General features: G+C 47.7%; 1 protein-coding gene, 1 long non-coding RNA gene and 1 other non-coding gene across 9 annotated transcripts in view; all 3 read right to left on the reverse strand.

Moving 5' to 3' along the window:
- RAP1GAP2 (RAP1 GTPase activating protein 2) overlaps positions 1-15,640 on the reverse strand; it is a 227,885-nt gene that overhangs the window by 121,430 nt on the left and 90,815 nt on the right. The window lies entirely within an intron of this gene.
- LOC147574133 (uncharacterized) lies at positions 2,846-9,179 on the reverse strand. The gene is made up of 2 exons (XR_015243927.1): positions 8,199-9,179; positions 2,846-3,014 (listed from the first exon to the last, which is right to left on the reverse strand). It is a non-coding gene; the product is annotated as an uncharacterized LOC147574133 (long non-coding RNA).
- On the reverse strand, positions 15,249-15,355 carry LOC112855841 (U6 spliceosomal RNA). Its single transcript, XR_003223055.2, has one exon. It is a non-coding gene; the product is annotated as a U6 spliceosomal RNA (small nuclear RNA).

Raw genomic sequence — 15,640 nt, forward strand, 5'->3', positions numbered from 1 at the left:
CTCCCTACTCAGTCTCACCCACACTGGGGCTGCGTTTGCTGTCCCTATGAGGACCCCCAATTGTCCGTCTCCTGCTCAGGCCTCTCCTGTCAGCTACAGACCCCACTGCCAACTGAACATCTACACTTGGGATATCACAGCACCTCAAAATCAACATGCCCAGAAGTGACCCCATTTCCCCCAACCTGTTCCTCCTCCCAAGTTCTGTCTCCCAAATAAAGGCACTGAGCACCCTGACTCTTCCTCCTGCCTTATGCCTGACATCCAACCCCTACTACTCAAGCTGTGTCGTGGACCAGCAGCAGGACGTCCCCTGGAAGCTGGTCTAAATGCAGTTTCTCAGGCCTACCCCAGACCTGCCAATGGGAATCTGCAATTTGACAAGATGCCCAGGTGACGTGCACAGACAGTAAAGTTTGAGAAGCGCAGCTCCAACAATCAATGATCCCTTCATTCTACCTGCTACATTTTTCCCGGGTCCGTCGATGTCCTTCCATCCCCCTCCACCAGCATCCCGAAGCCACTGATATCTTCCTAACCAATCTCCACAATCCCATTCTTGTCCCACTCCAATAATTTCTCCCCAGGAGCTCCAGCGACCCTTCAAAATGTAAATCTGATCATATGAACCACATAAAGCCTTGAAATGTCATCCTATTACCCTCCCTATGAAAACCAAATGTGATCCGTTCATTCCTGCTGAGCATCTTCTATGTGCCAGGCACCGTTCCAGGCCACGGAGAGAGAACAGTGAACAAAACAGACAAAAACCTCTGCCCTCTTGGAGCTCATATTCTAGTGCAGGAAAGAGATAATCAACACCTAATAACATAAAAAGTTTAAGTATGAGGTATATCAAGTGACGGCAAATGCCACGAAGAAAAATAAAGCAGAGAACAGTTTGCAAATTTAAACAGGGTCATCAGAGAAGACCTCGATGAGAAGATGACATCTGAGAGAAGACCTGAAGGGAGTGAGGAAGCAAGTGGTGAGGGTGTCTAGGGAAAAGCATTCCACGTAGACAGAACAGCAAGGGCAACGGTCCTTAAGTAGAAGCATACCTTAATTAGTCAAGAAGTCACAAAGAGGCCAGTGTGGCCAGTGCAGACAGAGCCCAGAATAAAGAACAGGGGCTGAGGGCAGAGAAATCATGGGGAGAAGGAAAGAAAGAAAGAAAGAAAGAAAGAAAGAAAGAAAGAAAGAAAGAAAGAAAGAGGAAGGAAGGAAGGAAGGAAGGAAGGAAGGAAGGAAGGAAGGAAGGAAGGGAAGGAAGGAAGGAAGGAAGGAAGGAAGGAAGGAAGGAAGGAAGGAAGGAAGGAAGGAAGGAAGGAAGGAACGGAAGGAAGAAAGAAATCACAGGGAACAGATCAGGTAGGGCCCATGGCCATGGTAAGAACTTTGGCTTCTACTATGAGGAAACGGAGCCATAGAAGGCACAGTTGTAAGCAGAACAGATGTGATCTGACAGATTCAAAGGATCATTCAGACTGCAGTGTTGAAGAACCGTAAGGGGGCAAAGAGTGGCAGGGAGCAGGGAGGCCAGTGAAAAAGTCACCTTGAGGCATCTGGGTGGCTCAGTCAGCTGAGCATCTGACTCTTGATTTCGGCTCAGGTCATGATCTCACGGTTCGTGAGTTTGGGCCCCACATCGGGCTCTGTGCTGGCAGCATGGAGTCTGCCTGGGATTCTCTCTCTCTCTCTCTCTCTCTGCCCCCTCCCCTGCTTGCATTCTCGCTCTCACTCTCGCTCTCTCTCTCTCTCTCTCTCTCTCAAAATAAGTAAATAAACTTTAAAAATAAATAAATACAAATCAAAAAATACAAAGTCACCTCAGTAACCCAGGGCGAGATTGAATGTGGGCAATAAGAATACAGAGAAGTCAAGGGTGAGTCCAAGAATTTGGGCTAAACAAGTGAGATGGTGAAGGCTACCTAAGGGATGAGTAGGGGGCTAGAGAGAGCACAGGAATGTCACTGTGGACCTGCTACATCTGGAATGACTTTCAGACACCCAGGTGAACACCAGGAGGGAGACAGAGAATTCCACAATGCATTGGAAGTCAGGGAAGGAGGAGGCGGTGAACTTGCCGGGAGACAGAGGGGAAGCGGGGAGCGGGAGCTTTCACCAGCAAAACGGAGAAAGCATTCTAAGAAGGAGGGACCACTGAGCTGTGTCAAATGACTCTGAGCTGAGGGCAGAAAGGCAGCCATGTGGCGTCGTGGGGAGCAAAGCCAGAGGTGGTCTTCTGGAAGTTCTGCTGTAAAGGAGAGCGGAGAGAGCAATAGCTAGAGGCAGATAAGGGGCTGAGGGAGGTCGGGGCTCATTTGTCTGCAATGACTGCCTCATTTTCTCCAGCTTCAAACCTTCCCGCTTGGACCTCTCAGCTAGCTCAGGCTCCGTCCATCTCAGGTCTGAACCTCGGGCTGTCCTTTCTCCCTTCTCCTGGCTCACCCCCTTTCCACGGGCAGGTCATTTGTTCTCCAGCTTCCAGCTCAACCACCTGGGGGCCAAAGGGCGAGGCCAAGGTGAAAGTTAAACTCTCCCTGGAAAATGATAAGAACTCATTGTCCCCAGAAAGGAGCTATAAATTTTTCTGAAATTCCGACCATTCCTCCCTTTGAGTCTAGGATGTTTTCAGTCTTCAAGAGTCTTCATTAAAATGCAAAGGTCCCACCTAGCGAGAGGGGAGGTGGTAAGGCTCCTGTGGCCATCCTCCTTTCCCGCAGAGCTAAACTCACAGGGAGGCCCATGTTTCCTGGGCACCACACTTCATCCCAACCTCTCATTCACCCTCAGAATACAGATTCTTTTATTATCCACACTTCACAAATGACTATCCTGAATCTCTGAGAAATTAAACAATTTATGCACAGTCCCAGGGCTTCAAAATCGCAAAGGCAGGATTTGAACCCAGGCCACTTGACTTCAGAGCTCACATTCCATGGAGTTTTTCTGGTTGGTTATTTTTTGGGTTTTTCCACTTTTTTTTTCGGTCTGCTGACTTTTTTTCACTCCTAAAATGGTGGTAAAACATACACAAAATTTACTATTTTGACCATTTTAAAGAATACAGTTCAGGGGCGCCTGGGCAGCTCAGTCAGTTAAGCGTCCGACTTAGGCTCAGATCATGATCTCACAGTTCATAGGTTCAAGCCCCACATCAGGTTCTGTGCTGATAGCTCAGAGCCTGGAGCCTGTTTTGGATTCTGTGTCTCCCTCTCTCTCTTCCCCTCCCCCACTTGCACTCTCTCTCTCTCTCTGTCTCTCTCTCTCTCTCAAAGAAATAAATAAATAAACACTAAAAAAAAATTTTTTTTTTAAACACTACAATTCAGCAGCTTTAGGTACATTTGCACTGTGTGCAACAGACACTGACACAGGATTTCTGACTCCCAAACTTGTTGATCACTCCAAAAGGAAATGATCTGTTGATTTTTTAATAATACATTAATGTAGTTCAAAAGCCAAATGTATTAGAAGGTATACGGTGAGGGGCGCCTGGGTGGCTTGGTTGGTTAAGCATCAGATTCTTGATTTCAGCTCAGGCCATGATCTCACAGTTTGTGAGTTCAAGCCCCACCATCAGGCTCCACGCTGACAGTGTGGAGCCTGTTTGGGATTCTGTGTGTGTGTGTGTGTGTGTGTGTGTGTGTGTGTGTGTGTGTGTCTCTGACCCTCCCCTGCTCACTATCTCTCTCTCTCAAAATAAATAAATAAACAGTTAAAATGTTTATATATACATATATATGTATATACATACACACATATATATATACACATATACATATGGTGAAAGGCATTGTCTTATCCTTGTCCCCGTGCAGCTCCCCAGCCACCTCATGGAATGGTTTCTACACATCCTTCTGCAGTTTCTTTATGCAAACATAAGCCAACACAAAGATGGAGTCCTATTTTCACCCTTTTTTATACAAAAAAAAAAAAAAAAAAACAGCATATATTGTACACTCCATCCTGCACCTTGCTTTTCTTTACCCAGTATATCTTGGGAGAACTTTACATTGGACCCTAGAAAGCTTCCCTATTCCTTTTTAAGTCACATGGCATTCCAGGGCATGAATCCAGGTGCCCAGTTCTCTACTGATAGGCATTTGCTTGTTTCCAGCGTTTTGCTGTTTCAAACAATATTGCAGTGAATGACCTTGTACTATATCGTTCCACGCATGTGCAAATATAGATGCGGGATAAATTCTCAAAGGGGGTTCCCTGGGTCGAACGGACTATACATATGCATAATGTGATGGGTGTGGCCAAACTGTACTGCTCATGGGATGCTATCAATTGATCTTTCATTAAATGGGTATGTGAATGAGGGCCCACGTGCCCACTCAAAACACTGTGCTACCCCCCCCCCCCCCCCCCCCCCGCCCAGGGCTGGAACCAATGCCAAAGCAACTTTTGTCTATGGTTTCTGCCTGGCCCAAGTCACTTTTACCCCTTCATCTGATAATGAAACTCCCCACCTTTACTTTAGGGATCTGCTCTTCTCCCAATGGAAAGGACTCTTATGCTCACAATACCCACACCAGCCACAGGGATGAGCCCTGACTCAGGCTGGGCCAAGCATAAATCCCCACCCAACCCCCATGTAGAGATTAATGCACAGATGGGTGTGTGATCCAAACCAATTGGAACTCCTTAGGGTTTGTCTAAATGGAGCTGGTGGAAAGGAGATTTTTTTTCCCCTCTCTGGAGGAAAAAGCGTTAAAATGTTAAACCCACAGTGGTCTGTAACCATGGTTTCAACATCAGAGGTAGAGATGGCCCAAGAGAATGAAGCCAACACAAAAAGAGACACAGACACAAGAGACAGCGAGGAAGAGAGATTGCTCAAGGTCCTGGATCCAGCTGTCCCTGAGGCCCAGCCCTTTCTACAAATGGGTTATGACAGCCAATACATCCCCCTACTTTGTTTGTTTAATTCAACCTGGGCTTCTGACATTTGCCCCCAAGAGTCCTAATACATTATATCTAAAGTATAATCCCTAGTTTGTTATAATATATAGAAACAGATGTAGATGCAGATGTAAATACACTGTGTGGGAGGGTATGTGTTTAGAGGGAAAAAAGACCAGAAAAAAATATATTAAATGTTAATAGTGGTTATCTCTGCAATCCCCCATCTGGGATTGCAGATGATTTTTATTTTAGTCTTTGTACTTTTCTGTGTTTTCCAAATTTTCTGCAAGGAACATGGATTTTAAAAATATAATAAACATTTCTTTTAAAAAAATCAGATTGGCAAGAAGCAGCCCAGAAAACGCTCAGAAGAAGGTTCTAAGCCTGTGTGGTGGTCAGGAACAGCAGAGATGTCCACCCTGAAGCCTGCTCTCCATGGACAGCACCCCCTGGAATGGCTGCTGCCCAGCTCGCGTCTGGCTGGCAGTCACCGAAGGCATCCATGTTGTGGGCACCAAACCCAAGCCTTCTGTCGTGTGGCCACAGGCTCTGATCTGTGCCCAAAGGTCAGCTCAGAGTCAATACTCTTCTCTCCACACTCCTACCGGAATCCATGCTGAGCCCCCAGAAGTCCCCACCCACCCACTACCAGTCCCCTTGGCCTCCAAGGAGAACCCCACAAGACACTGACAAATGCCTGTCCAGGAGCCCACAGCTACAGGAAAGGAAAATGCTGGGATAAAAAGAGAGCTCACACAAGGTGGCCCAGTCTCTCCAGAGCCCTCTCCCTGAGCTGACCTTCCCATCAACACATGACCATTGGAGGAGGGGGATGGGCTTGGACAAGAGAGAGGTCTTGGGGACCCTCAACTTCAGAACCTGTAGAGAAGGGTGGGCTGTGGCTTCCCCAAGGCACTCTGGCCCCAAATGTATTTCAGTGCTCATGGAGACAGTACTAGAGCTCCCCCAACCTGGTCACCCCATCTTCAAGCAGAGAAACACTCTCTTTTATCTTTTCTTTACATATGAGGGTCTGAATAAGATGTTTGTTCTCTTACCCCTCTAGCCATTTTCAAGTGTGCAATCCAGAGGCTTTCAGTATTATGCAAGCATCACAGCTGTCCATTTCCAGAATCTTTTCTATCATCCCAAACAGAAATTCTGATCCACTGAACAATAACTCTTCCCCACCACCACCCCAAACCCTGTTAACTCTATTCTACTTTCTGGCTCTCTGCTTTTACCTATTCTCAGTACCTCACATAAGTGAGGTCAAGCAAATTTCTGTCCTTCTGTGTGTCTGGCTTAGTGACTTAGCATAATGTGTTCAGGTTCATCCACGTTGTATCGGAATTCCATTCCATTTTATGACTGAATAATATCTTGTATGGATATACCACATTTTGTTTATCTAGTCACCTGCTGAAGGACACCTGAGTTGCTTCCACTTTTGGCTGTTCTGAATAATGTTGCTATGAACATGGGTGTGCAGATATCCGTTTGAGTCCCTGCTTTCAGTTCTTTTGGGCATATGTACCTAGGAGTGGAATTGCTGAATAAGAGCTTTGCTTACACAAATAACTCCAGTTAAAGAACAAGTAAAAATCAGTCATTCATTAGAACTAGTCCCATTTCACAGATAGGGAAACTGAGGGCCACTGTTTGAACACCATGTACATTCAGGATCACACATGGTGCTACTTTCCCTGGGTTTTTCTGTGGGGCTTCAGGCTGCCCCTCTGCCCTGCTGCAGTTACTTCCTTGCTGTCTAGGGGTCCCCACCTCTCATAGCCCTGAGATCTCCGCTGGGCCTGAGCTTCCCGCAGGGGGATGGATCATACAGAGCCTGCCCCACTCTCAGACAGGACCTTGTGACCAAGAGCATCCATGGCTAGATGGTCAGAGGAAGGAGCAATCTAAATGAAAGGAATCCAGACTTTCTGGGTGGAGAGGCAAATAAGCCCCACAGAGCACCAGCAAAAGAGGATGGGGAAATATCACTGAACCCCAGAGTTGAGGGCCGACCCCAAGCAAGGTCTGACACAGTCACGCACTGGACTGCCCCAACGTCCAGGATAGACTCTGGGAAGGGGGTGCCCAAGGAGCGTGCTTAGTAAGGCTGGGGGGTCCAATATGCTGCATCAGGGAAGAAGAGAGAACACCTCACCCAGCAGAGGCAGAAGGGGCATCCCTGCATCTAGGAGAGTACCAGCCTCTGCAGCCACCAGCAAAGTAGACAAGATTGAACAGAGACCAACACCAACTAAACCACCGGGGCCAGGAGAGCAGACAGCTGCTGTTTTCTCCTCTCCAGCTTCCATTCCCTGGTCTACTGACAGCAACATACCAAATTTCCTTAGGTGACCCACCCTCCTATTTTCTCAGTCCAGGTGACTCCACCCCTAGAACCAGGAGAGGGCACCTAGACTTGGATCATCAGCATAGCTCATCCCTCTGGCCAAAGTTCAGAGATGGGCACGTGACCCACCATGTCCAGTATGAGTGGTCCCTGGGACTCCCTCGAAAATTATCAGAAAACAGACTTGCTCTTCCTGTTGGGTGGTATTGCTACACTGGCAGAATGTAAGCCTGGAATAGCCATCATCTTTCTTTGTGGACAACCTGAGGATGCAGCCAACCCAAAAGAAAGCATAGCTTAGACACGGGGAGAGAGAACCAGTGTCCAGAATACTATTCTAGCCCTGGATCAGGCCATACCTGAATCTGTCCCCCTTGAACTTTCCAATTACCTAAACCAATACATTTCTCTTTCCCTTTAAGTTCATTAGAATTGGGGTCTGTCACCTGCAACCAAAAGATTCCTGAGTCACTTAGCTAAACTGCCAATCAAGAGTCATTTGGGAGGTACCACCTACCACTCCTCCAATATGAAGACCCTCTAGCCCCAAACCCCAATAAATAGCATTACAATAAAACAAAGGTTACAGAGCTCCATTTCAACTGTAATACTAATTATGTTTCTGAGCTAACTAGGGCACCAAACTGCCATGTGAGTTTGGGGGAGGCAGGGAACAGAGAAGCCTAACCTGCCCTTCACTCCTTGGCATTTAACACCAACAAAAATGGCCTGAGGTGACCCTGACAGCCTCATTTCCCACTACTGCCCAATGTGAAATCCACACCACAGTCCAACTGAGTTCTGAACGTGTCCGCCGCTCTCCTTACCTCCATTCCTTTGTGTACCCTGTCCCATTTAACTAGAATGTACTTCCCTACTCCATCTCTCCCTTCAGAAATTTTGTCCAGTCTCCCTGGCCCACCTCAAACGCCACCAACTCCATGAAGCCTTCCTTGGGGTGGTCCCTCCTTCTTTTGACCTCCAGGATGGAGGCCACCATCTCCTCCAGCACCCACCATCTTCTGTATGGGGTTCACATTACACGTCTGGTCTCTACTTGGAGCACAGGCAGCTTAAGGCAAGGACAGTATCTTATTCTCCTCCAGGATCCTGTTGTCCCATGCCTGGCACACACCTGGCCTTCCACAAACATTGATGGAAGTGACTTGAAACAGCACAAATGAATGCTTGGAACACAATCCATTTATAATCAGGACTGCTGCCTGTGTTTGTGTACTCATGGAGGAGAAAGACAGGGTGAATGCTGCGGTGGGGGGGGGGGGGGGGGAAGTGGGGGCACTTTCCAGAAAAGGGGAAGGGAGGTCAGAGGAACTGCAATGTGGAAGCCAGGTGTCCCTGCTCCCATCACTTGCACCACGGGCTGTGTCCTGCCTGTCCACGGCCATGCCCTTGAGGCACCTTCTCAGCTGTCAGTAACTGGCCTTTGTTGATGTCACACTCAAAAGCTCTTCCTGGCACCTTTGAAGATCTAGTTTTCAGACAGCCTGTTTTGGTTACCTCTTGATTTACACGCTGTTTCTGTTTCCATCTTTGCATCTCAAGATTAAATCCTATTAAAATAAATGTTCTATTAAAATACAGATGGAACAGGTAACCCGGGCTCCAGCCCAGACCTTCCCGTTCTCATAGAGAAGCAGAAATCTCTGTTCTAATTAGTGGGGACAGCAGCCAGGAGCCCTTTCAGCTTATGTGAAGCCTGGTAAATCAGTTCCCCCCTTCTAGGCTCCACTGCCCCCTCCCTTGCCCCAGCTCAGGCCCAGTATTCAAAAGGCACCCAGCTGCCCAAGAGACCAATCCAGTCTCTTCCTTAAAAACTAATGAGAATGTGTGAAGGTGCTACAGTTCTTCACGTTTTGAAGCACTTTCATACACCTGGAATGCATTTCGTGTACCTGAGCTGCATCACCGTCCACTTCATACACCGCGAAAGTCAAGGGCGGAGGGGTCAAGTAACTCAGCCACGGTCACCGTGAAACTGGTGACAGGAGAAGAGGCATAGAATTTGGCATCAGGCAGTTCTGGACTGGAGTCCCAGCTCTGCTGTACAAGCTGAGTGACACTGGAAATGTCACCCCTTTGGAACCTCAGCTTTCTTCTCTATGAAAAACGGAGATGATGATAGTAAGGGTGTTGCAGAGAACGAAATGCGACAAGTGGGCCCACAGTGCCAGCCTAGTGCCATGCCCAGAGCAGAGGCAACATGAGCTCCCGGTCCAGTCCCTTCTCTTAGGATTCCTGAGTTTTTACACTGTAATACATAGCCTCCCATAATTGCTGTCACTTTATTTGGGGGTAATTAGGGAGGGAAAGGTGGGGAGGAACATTTAAGACAGTGAACAGTGGCCTTTCTGCAGCCCATCTCCTGCAGGGACCCTCATTTCCAATCACACTGGACCTGCCCAAAACCAAAGGAAGCCCAAAGGGCATGCAAGGCTGGGACGTGGCCCCCAGCCGCCCCCCACCCCTGAGCCTCCTGCCTCCCCCACTCTACATCGAATCCCTCAGCTGTGGAGGAGGTAGCACAGGTGTAGCCAGGGACGGGTACAAAGGTGAGCAGAAAGGGACCAGCCCTATACCGAGCAGGCTGCTGCCAGTTTAGCTGTGATGCAGGAAGGCAGGCCCACCAATGTTGCCAAAGCTTCTGATTTCTCCAGAGAAGACTGAAAAAAAAAAAAAAAAGTGCAACATGGAAGCTTCCAATTTTAAAATATCAGCTTCAAAGGGAAAAACACATGTGGGCCTAACAGAGCCCCTGGAGAATGGGCGGGGCTTTGCACCCGCGCTGTGCCCTGCTGTATCCCCAGCATCGAGAACAGTGTCTGGCACACAGTAGAGGCTTCATGAGGATTCAAGGAATCTGCAGGGGCCATTTCCAACCTCTACCTCAGGCACCTGGCAAACTTCCAGGCGTCAGGGTGGAGTCCCTGACGGGTGCAGTCCCGCTATCTGTAGACAAGACAGTGTGGTTTTAGAGCACGTGACGGTGAGAAATGAGGGGAGGTCCTGACTCCACCCCTCGGAGGGATCTGTCCTATAAACCAGGTGAGAGTCATACCTTGTGTGGGGGCCGTTTCAAGTCGTCATACCCTGAGAGTAAACACTTACGACAACAGCCAGCCCCCCGACTCCACCACACTCATTCAGTGTGGCTGGTCAAGATCCTCACAGTAAAGAAAGAGAAAAGCAGGGGAGGGGGGCTCTAATCAACAGAGGGGCTCCCTTCTGCCTTTGGAGAAGTGGACTAACCCTGAGGCCTGGCAGGGTCAGCACCGCCCCCACCCCCCCACCGGAGGGCTCCGGGAAGGACTTGGCTAGAGTTCCAGCCTTCATGAAACAGTGTGTTCATAACTGATAAGCTTAAAAGCAAGTGACAATTTTTCAACCCACCCTTGCTCCAAGGGCAGTGAATAAACACAGCATCGGCTCCAGGTTCCCACTGAGTGTGTCTAGAAGGGGAGGAGAAGGTGAAACCAAGCTTACTCATCCCTAGAAATCAGAGTGGATTCTCTGACACCTTCTTCTTCGGGGCTGAACTAGGACGCCCCACTTAGAAATCCCAACTCAGGAAATCGTAAATATGCTCTTCCCTTTATTCTGGGTGTCCAGGCTACCCAGGTACCCCACATACAAGGCAATGGACCTGACTCCACATTAATTACAAGCGGACTCTGGGGACGCAAGAAGGAGCCTGCTGGGGTGCAGGGAAGTTCGGCGACCTCACGTGGGTGGTATCTCTACAGGTGAATACATACGTGGAAATTAACTGAGCCGTGCCCTGAGATCTGTACACTCACTGTATGTGTGTTACCCTTGCATGCATTCACAGTAACAGCCGTGGCAGTGCGTGTTAGGCACCTCTCCGAAGCCAGGCACTGCGGTAGTGCTCATCCCGGGTTCCAAATAACACAGCAGTGAAGACCACCGCCTCTGGACCTCAACAGACCAGGGTTAAAATCCCTGTTCCTCCACCTCTGATTCTGGCCCCAGCATGCTCCTCAAACTCTGAGCCTCTGTCCCTCTACCGGAAAATAAAGAGAATAACTCGTACAATTAAGACAGGTAGGTAAGCCTAGCCTACAGTAAGCCTCAAAAGATGTTGGCTTGCTACAACCATTCAACCTTCAACCACCCCAGGACCCTGGTGTTTTGGGCCCACTTGAACATTTGAGAAATGTGCCCGCTTCCTTCCAACAGCGCTCCCCAAACGGCAGTCATTTCCACAGCATCTTCTCAATTTTCTCCCAGATCCATGTACCACCTGACTGTTACTTTTCTTAACACTTTTCTTCAAATTGATCGCAATTTTTTACTTAAACAAATTTACTTTTTAAAAATGTTATGTAACCATCATACATGGAAAACCAGTATCACTTGCCAGAACTCACTTTTTTTAAAAATAGCAATTAAAATAAAAAGCATTTGTCCACCTGAGATCATCTTGCCTACCTCATTTACTTTTTATGGATTCAAGAGGGAAGGAAACTCAGTTTGTGGGGCGGACGTGGGGTAGGGAGGGCAAGAGGGCCTCATCTGCTTAAAACGACTGAGACATTTCCTGAGCCCTTCAGCAGCCCCCGTCTGCACAGAAGTGATTTTCGTTGGTGTAACCAAACGGGCTTGGCAGGCCCTGTATTTGGCAACATCCTGGTAACCAGCCATCTGTGTACCACACGGGCTCCAAAGAGATAAAGCTGCATTTAGAAAAAATATATATTCACTAATGGCGGGTGTTCACTAATTCAGACACCCACTGGCCCCTCTCTGGCATGAATGAAGGGAGCCCTCCTCTGCCTACCACACAGCAGCTCCAGCACCCGAGATCTAGGAACTCAGTGTCAGGACAGGCCCGGGGCCCGGCCCCAGCTTCAGGACTGAGCCTGGACCCTCACATCTGTGGGTCCCCAAACCACACAGGGGCAGGAAAAGAGAAGAGTAATAACAACACTCCTCCTGTGCACATAATCTGTTACATTTATGTTCAAACGCTCTTCCCAAGGGAAATGAAGGAGAGGGAAGAGGACATTCCCCAATCTCAGCCAAGAGAAGGCATCTTGAAATCTGTGTCAAAGGGCACACTGCAAGCCTACGAGGACCCCGGGGAATAGGCAATGGGCATATTTCTTCTGGGGAGTCAGTGAATCTCGTAAGCACCCATTCATTCATTCAGCAAATACTTACTAAGCACCTCCTATTGGGGCAATGGGGGCCCCGGGGCGAAAAAGGCAAAGTCCCTGCTGTTAGAGAGCTCATATTCTAGGAGTGGGAATAGTCAATAAATTGTTTATTACATAATATCAGTTAATGATAAGTGCCATGGAGGCAATAAGTCAGAGTAAAGCAATAATGGCTGGAGTAAGCTGCTTAGATTGGATGGTCAGGGGAGTCCTTTTAGAAGAGATGACATTTGGGGCACCTGGGTGGCTCAGTCAGTTGAGCATCCAACTTTGGCTCAGATCATGATCTCACAGTTCGTGAGTTCAAGCCCCACATTGGGCTCGCTGCTGACAGCACAGAGCCCACTTTGGATCCTCTGTCCCCCTCTTTCTGCCCCTCCCCCACTTGTGCTCTCCCAAAAATAAATATAAAAAAAAGAGAGATGACATTTGAGCTGACACCCAACAATGAGGAAGCACCACTCAATTAAGTCACCATAAACAGCATGTGTAAAGGGCCTGGGGTAGGAACAAGCATGGCATGTTCCAGAAACAGAAAGGCCTTTGCAGCAGAAATACAGTGACCGCCGTGAGTGAGAGGGAAACTGGTAGTGAGATCAGAGAACCAGGCAGGGGATGCAGGCCCAGCTTCAGAGTTTGGACTTCATTTAAATTATAATGAGAAGCCTATGGACAGATTTCTACTTTGGAGAGACTTGATTTTACTTGAAGTTTTAACTCCACTCTGGCCACCATAAGAATGGATAAGGAGGACAAGAAGCAGGGACACCAAATGGGAGATTAAAACAGTGGCTCCAAAGGAATTAAAAACCTTGGGACGTCTGGATGGCTCAAACAGTTGAGCATCCAAATTCGACTCAGGTCATGATCTCACCGTTCCTGAGTTTGAGCCCCATGTTGGGCTTTGCACTGACAGCCTGTTTCAGATTCTCTGTCTCCCTCTCTCTGCCCCTCCCACACTTGCTCTCTCTCTCAAAATTAAACATTAAAAAAAAAAAAAAAAAAAAAACCTCATTTCTGCCTCAAATTCTCTCCCTTAACTCTACGAGTCTAACTTCTCACACACTCAGTGAGTCTTAAAATGGGAAGCTGGTAAAGGGAGATGTTTGTTCTTTAAAGCAATAACAGCCAACCAAGTGGCATTCAAACATCAGACAAGAGAGGGCAAGTAACAGGCCCTTCCACAAAGGGCAGGACCCAGCCACCTCCTGAGAAGAGAACAAGCAGCCATCTGTTCTGGGGCCAGGGAGCAGATCGGCTCCCGCCTGTGCCCCTTCCAGCCCTGGGACTTTGGGACTCCAAGGCCAGGACTCCTGCACACTCCACAGGCTCAGACCCCAAATCCAGCCAGCTCGTGGGTCTGTCACACGCTCTCCCATGGCAGACACAGTATCCTCCACACCAGCCTTCAAACTCCAAGGACAAAATCAATTAACAGCTGCCAACATCACTAAAACAGACAATTAGACAAACTCCAAAGCGCGGTCTTGCCCAAAAAACAAACAAACAAATGTGATAGAACCTCTAAAACTCAATATCGACTTACAGTATCATAGGGAACAGCAGAACATGTTAAATGACACCAGGAGATACCACCCACAAAATCCTGACTCCCCAAAATAATTAAGTTTCTCCAATAAAGAAATTATAAAGATGTGGTGCCTGGGTGGCTCAGTTGGTTAAGCGTCCAACTTCAGCTCAGGTCATGATCTCATGGTTCAAGAGTAAGAGCCCCACATCAGGCTCTGCACTGACTGTTTGGAGCCCACTTCAGATCCTCTGTCTCCCTCTCTCTCTGCTTTCTCTTTCTCTCTTTCTCTCTCTCTCTCTCTCTCTCTCTCTCTCTCTCTCTCTCTCAAAAATAAAAATAAATACATTTTAACCCCCCCCCAGAAAAAGAAATTATAAAGAAAAAAAAGTTGGAAGAGAAAACTTATAAAGTGATATATCACCAATTACACTGGATTTTTTCAATCCTGACTCAAAAAAATTTTGAAAAACTTTTATGAGACAAATAGGGGAATCTGAGCACTAATTCAATATGATACTAAGGAATCACTGTTGGATGGGGCATCTGGGTGGCTCAGTTGGTTAAGCTTCAGCTCAGGTCATGATCTGGCCAGTGCATGGGTTCAAGCCCCACGTAGGGCTCCATGCTGACAGCTCAGAGCCTGGAGCCTGCTTCGGATTCTGTGTCTCCCTCTCTCTCTGCCCCTCCCCACTTGCATGCACGCCCTCTCTCTCTCAAAAATAAACATTAAAAAAAAATTTTTTTTAAGAAATTACTGTTAACTTAGGGAATACAACAATAGTAGTGTTTGTTTTCTTGCAAGAATTTTTAATTTTTTTAATGTTTATTTATTTTTGAGAGAGAGAGAGCATGAGCAGGGGAGAGGCAGAGAGAGAGAGAGGGAGACAAAGAATCTGAAGCAGGCTCCAGGCTCCTAGCTGTCAGCACAGAGACCAACACGGGGTTTGAACTCACAGACCACGAGATCATGACCTGAGCCAAAGTCAGATGCTCAACCGACTGAGCCACCCAGGCACCCCTATTTCCTTACAAGAATTCTTATCTTTAAGATGTATACTGAAATAATTAAGAACGAAATGATACCATGATGGGATTTATTTCAAAATAATCTTGTGGGGAACTGGGGGGGGGGCAAATAAATGAAACAAGATTGGCCATGAGTTCATGATGGCTCAAAATGGGTATCGTATTACTTTTCTCTCTACTTTTGTGTATGCATGAAAATTCCCACAATAAAAAGTTAAAAAAAACAAACAAACAAAAAAAAGCTAGGGATGAACTTCTTGTGCGGAGGCCATGCTAATCTTCTCTGTATCGGTCCAGTCTTAGTATATGTGGTACCAAAGCAAGCTCGGGAAGAACTTTTTCTCTACTAACCTAAGCAGGAATAACCCACTAGACATTACACCCCACAACAGAGGGATCAAATTCATTAGATTCCCTGTTATGCTTCCCAGAGCCTGCCATGAGTGGTCTGCTGAATAATGAGGGAATTCTGTTTTCCTCCTCACAAGCCCCATGGTGGGAGTTGTCTCAAAATAACTACCCCCCCATCAGAAGTAGATGCCTTGGGGCGCCTGGGTGGCGCAGTCGGTTAAGCGTCCGACTTCAGCCAGGTCACGATCTCGCGGTCCGTGA

Source organism: Puma concolor, chromosome E1 (assembly GCF_028749965.1).
Source record: "Puma concolor isolate L17-30 chromosome E1, mPumCon1.1.hap2, whole genome shotgun sequence".
Classification (NCBI taxonomy): domain Eukaryota; kingdom Metazoa; phylum Chordata; class Mammalia; order Carnivora; family Felidae; genus Puma; species Puma concolor.